A 6,109-nucleotide genomic window follows, 5' to 3' on the forward strand; every position below is an offset into this window, starting at 1 on the left:
TATAATGGATAATGTTCTGTTCATTTAGTACTATATAATGGTTTCACTTTAATAATATGTTCGGTTCATTATGCAGACAGTTGTTCGAATTTGAATTTATATAATGGATAATGTTCCGTTCATTTAGTACTATACAATTGTTTCACTTTAATAATGCGTTCGGTTCATTATACAGACAGTTGTTTGAATTTGAATTTATGTAATGGACAATGTTTCGTTCATTTAGTACTATATGAGTTTTGTTTTAATAATGTGTTCAGTTCATTTTGCAAACCAGGTGTATTGTGGATGAACAATTTGTCTCAAAGGTTGGTCAAGACACTAGAAGAAGTTGAAAAGTTCTACAAAGATTATTCCAAACTTGTCGGTTTTTCCACCAAAATAAGAAACACAACTCGGAAGGGAGATGAGATTAAGAATCAACTAATCGTATACAGTAGAGAGGGGCTCTTGATGTTTAGGTGTTTCTAAAACTGAATACTGATATAAATATTTTTTTCAAATTAGCTTTCTGCAATAGTGCTATATACACTTTTTTTTCGGTTCATGTAGTGTATTAATTTCGGTTTATTTGTGTTTTTAAGACTCTTGATGTTTGATAAATACCCTGAATCCATTCACTATAAACCTAGAATAAAATAGCAACCCAGAAAATTCCAACAGAAATATACATTAACATTAGATTTTCCATTAACATTCACATATATACATTAAAGAAGAAGTGTTTGCCTTTTTAAACAAGTTAAACAAATTAGTGTTAATTACAAGGAGTCAAAGAAACTACAACCTATTTACTATCTATATCGCCAGATGTGAATTTACAAAAAGGGCTTGAAAGGACAGCAGATAGCTTGGGGAGTCTTATAACTTCAGATGCTTGAATCACTTGGTCTCTTATTTATTTTGTTTGTTGACCATTGAGCCTGATATATTCTGCTTCATCTCCCTCTACATCCTCCATCAAGGATTCTACCCAACATAAACCCTCATCTGGGATATTATTAATCCTTGAAAAGGATATAAAAAATAAAATAAGGCATAAGGAGTTATTGAATAAAATGTGATAAACATTCAATCAGTAAGAAAAATATTTCTACATGTAAAAGAACTCAACTGAACACTTAACAATCAAGTAAATATAAATCATTAACTTCAATGAACCGAACTCCATTCATATTTGAATAAAACGTGATAAAAATTCAATCAATAAAATAAATATTTCTGTATGCAAAAAAGCTCAATTAAACACTTAATATAACAACCTGAATTTTTGAAAATTAAATAATGAATTATTCATGATTTATTATTTTATTTAAAAAAAAATATTATCTTAAAAGTAATTAAATTAAATTTTATAATACTTTGAATTTAAAATTTATTAAAATTTTTAAATCATTTTTATTACAATAAAATATTCCAATATATATATATATATATATATATATATATATATAATAATAATAATAATAATAATAATAATAATAATAATAATAATTTTATTATTATTATTATTATTATTATTATTATTATTATTATTATTTATTTTTCTTTCCTTTTGGCCGAAGCCTCAAGGGAACAAAGAAAGGAAATAAAATAAGGTGGCTTGCATGCTTTTATATATATATATAACCAATGACACCTAACCTTCTTTATTCATTAATCATCATCATTAACATCTTATCTTTTCTCATGAACCACAAACCATAAATAAAATAAGAGAGAAAGCCGTGAAAGAGAAAAGGAATGCCTCCATGGAACCGTGACCTTCAAACTTCGATTTCTTGAGATCTGTAATTTCAATTAAAAATCTAATTCGATAAAAGTATTTATATTCTTTTTCTCTACATGTTGACATCACTTTTGTTCAGTAAAAATTGACGGTGATATAACTTTCCTTGAGTTTAGCTAATTAGAGTTTTAAGAGGCACAGACGATTTCTGACATTTTTTTCCTCAGCAGTTCGATCAAAAAGTTTCTCTGGAATTTCTGTTGTTGTGATTTCTACACGAATGTAGAATTTGGTAATTTTATAATAATTAAATGTGAATTGATAAGTGAATGTTAGTTTGATTAATTATTATTTGAGTTCGAATGAGTTTATGTTGAATTATTATTGTTTGCTTGAGATTTTGATTCGGTTATGTATGAACAGCCGTCTAAAGTATTTTGATTATTTTGGGAATCCAACTGGATTTTCAAAAGCTTTAAAAAATATATTAGCTAATTTTGAATTATTAAAGAAATGACTATGTTTTGAGTTTTATCGAGAAAAGTACTATGTTTGAATTCGATTTATCAAGAAAAGGAGTTTGATGAAAGAGAAATGGATTTGAATTGTTTTTTAAAGAGAGATTTTGATATTTGGAAAGACCTTGGCAGTATGCAAGGGTTGTGGCTTAGTCCCACTTGCTCCGTGTCAAAATTTTAAAAGATTGTGGTTTTGAATGAGTTTTGACCTGGCGAAGATCGTGGTGGTGTACTGCTTGTTCAGTGTCGCGATGGACGTGGGGATCGTGGTTGTTTACCGCCTACGGGTTGTGAATGTGTTTGTGGGGATTGTGGTTATTTACCGCCCATGTGTGTGTTGTTTTTCCAATTGAAGATCTTGCAAGGTTAATTCGTGGTGGTGTACCGCTCGCAATGGTGGGGTTTGTGGTGGTGTACCGCCCACCAATTTTCAAGAGGACGATATCCGGGTTAGTTACATACCATGTGTGTCGTGTTCTGGTAAAGTAACTGACACGTGAACTCACGACAAGTAGGATAGGCATGCATCATACTACATTTGTTTGCTTTGTCTGTGTATGCTTAAGTATTTTAGTTTGCCTATCTGATGATTTCTATTTAATTGTTATTTGTTATATTTGCTATAATTGCTCTCTGATTGTGTTTGTCTTGCATTGTTTGTGCTTGTGATTGATTTTGTTTGTGATTGAGTTTTGATGTTGATTTAATTTGGACCAGAGGCCTAGTTGATTTATTTTAGGCCAGAGACCGAGTTGATTTGAGATGAGTCAGAGGCCGTGATTGGTAGGATCAAGATGAAATGTATGGAGTGTTGTTATGTGCAAAATTTTATATAAGAAAAATATGAGTTTTAAATTTGGATAATGAACCTAATCCCGACCCTACTAAGAACTCCCCAATTCTTACCCCCTATTTTCACCTCTTTCAACTATAGGTGCAAAGGTTTAATGCGGAGTTATAGGAGCATAAAAGATTATGTTCACAAGTTGAGTTGTTAGAATTTACTTTCTCCTCGTTGTTTATTCTTTTGGTTTTTAGAGGAGTATGATTTGTTTTTGAGAATATTTGAGTAAGTCTATATATATATTGCGAATAAATGGTTTAAAGTACAATTTCTTAATTAAAAGTTATGGTTCGTATTCGCAAAGGTTCAATATTAAAAAAGCATAGTATGAAATTAAAGGTTTAGGAGTAAGTAACACCTGAGCTTTTAGTACGATCATAATGTGCTAAAAGTTAGGGTGTTACATTATGGTATCAGAGCAGTTCGTTCCTGTTAGAGCCTTAGAAATGGACTGACTATACTTCACTATATACTCTGAGTGTCTATCATGCAAAAGTACTTGTCTTAATGACAAGAGTTTGAGTTTTAAATACATGAATGTCTATTGATTAATGTTGTTATTCGACCGTTATATTTCTCATGGTATTAGGTCTGGCCAACTTAATAATGATGATTTGTGTATACAAGAACACTAATGGATTATCATAGACGAAATAGAAATAATAGGTTTTGCGAATCATGGGATTTGGGAACGTTAGAAGTTACGTTTTAAGAATTCGTTTCGACGTATACTCTTTATTCGTGCTTTGTGACTTGATGTCATCTCTTATTTCATTATTATTTCCGTTGGAATTCTTTGTTTTGGATTCCCTCCTTAAAATGTGATTCGATTAATTTCCGACCAAACCTTATCGTTCCTATGTACCTTTGTTGGCCTATAAATCTAATTGCTTACCTGACTTCTTTCAAACATTATCTTTGACATCATCTGTAGTTCTCTTCGTACGTGGACCCTATTTTTTTCTTATTTGAATTTGAACTTGTTTCAATGTAATAATTTTCAAGGGCGAAAGATTTTATAAGGTGAGTAGGATATAATAACCCAAATTTTTGAAAATTAAATAATAAGTTATTTATGATTTATTATTTTATTTAAAAATAATTATTCTCTTAAAAATAATTAAATTAAATTTTATGATATTTTGAGTTTAAAATTTATAAAAAATTTTAAATCATTTTTTTACAATAAAAAATTCCAAATATATATATATATATATATATATATATATATATATATATATATATATATATTATAACTATTATTATTATTATTATTATTATTATTATTATTATTATTATTATTATTTCCTTTTGGCCGAAGCCTTAAGGGAACACACACAATTGTTACACATGTTTCCTTTATATATATATAACCAATGACACCTAACCTTCTTTATTCATTAATCATCATCATCAACATCTTATCTTTTCTCATGAACCACCGAAACCATAAACAAAACAAGAGTGAAAGCCCGTGAGAGAGAAAAGGAATGCCTCCATAGAACCGTAACCTTCAAACTTCGATTTCTTGACCTGTAACTCCAGTAAAAAATCTAATCCGATAAAAGTGTTTATTTTTTTTTTATACACATTGGCATCACTTTTGCTCGATAAAAATTAATGGTGATATAGTTCTCTTTTCCTTTGAGTTCGGCAAATTGAAGTTTTAGGAGACACAGATGATTTCTAATGTTTTTCTCTTCAGCAGTTTGGTCAAAAAACTTTTTCAAAATTTTCGTTGTTGTGATTTTGGCACGGAGGTAGAATTTGGTAATTTTATAATAATTAAATGTGAATTGATAAGTGAATTTTGGTTTGATTAATTATTGTTTGAGTTCAAATGAATTTATGTTAAATTATTGTTGTTTGATTTAGATTTTGATTCGGTTATGTATGAACAACCGTCTAGGGTGTTTTGATTATTTTGGGAATCAAAATGAATTTTCAAAAGTTTTAAAAAGTATATTAGCTAATTTTGAATTATTAAAGAAATGATTATGTTTTGAGTTTTATCGAGAAAAGTATTATATTTGAATTCGATTTATCAAGAAAAGGAGTTTGATGAAAGAGAAATGGATTTGAATTATTTTTTAAAGAGAGATTTTGATATTTGGAAAGACCCAGGTAGTATGCAAGGGTTGTAGCTTAGTCCCACTTGCTTTTGGTTAAGATTTTAAAAGATTGTGGTTTTGAATGTGAGTTTTGACCCGGCAAGGATTGTGGTGGTGTACTGCTTGTCCAGTGTCGCGATGGACGTAGGGATTGTGTGTAACACCCTACCACACAGGGCTTTACACCTAGGATGTAAAACAGAGGTGGCGAGGCGCTATGACCTCTAAAAATAAAATACATACATATAATAGTAGAAAAAATATAATAAACTAGGAGCTTTGGAAAACGGGTAAACAAATTTCGCAAAAAAAAAAAGCGCATCGCTCGAGGAGAAGAATTACTTGCGAGCTAAGAAACCTAATAGGAAAATGATAAAGGTAAACCAGAGAGTACAGAAAAGCCAAGGAATCAGCATAACTAGCCCCTGACTCAGCCAGCGAAGCTAAGGCTGGCCGGAGGATATATATAAACATACATAGGTGTTCACACCCTGGTTCGAGTATATATAAACATACATAGGTGTTCACACCCTGGTTCGAGCCATCCGATCCGGGATGTTCAGTAATAAAGCGACCGACCTCTTCAGGTCAGGCTATCCGACCTCTTCTCAGAAGAGGTCGGTTAAATCGACAGAAAAGCCCAGTAAAGGGCCCAAATAGAGGAACACGACCCAAATCCAAAGGCAGTCCAAGCCTATAGAGATAAGGGCGGTTCCCTTGAAGATAAGCTGACCTCAACTCAAAGATAAAGATAAGATAACTAACTTATCTTATCTAACAAGGTCACTCTACAACCATTATAAATACACTGGAGCACTCAGGTATAACTCATACTCTGATTCTACTAAAAACCTGTTTAATACCCATGCTAACTTAAGCATCGGAGTCTCTTGCAGGTACCCTCCAC

The sequence above is a fragment of the Arachis hypogaea genome, chromosome 19 (genome assembly GCF_003086295.3).
Source record: "Arachis hypogaea cultivar Tifrunner chromosome 19, arahy.Tifrunner.gnm2.J5K5, whole genome shotgun sequence".
In the NCBI taxonomy this organism is placed as follows: Eukaryota; Viridiplantae; Streptophyta; class Magnoliopsida; order Fabales; family Fabaceae; genus Arachis; species Arachis hypogaea.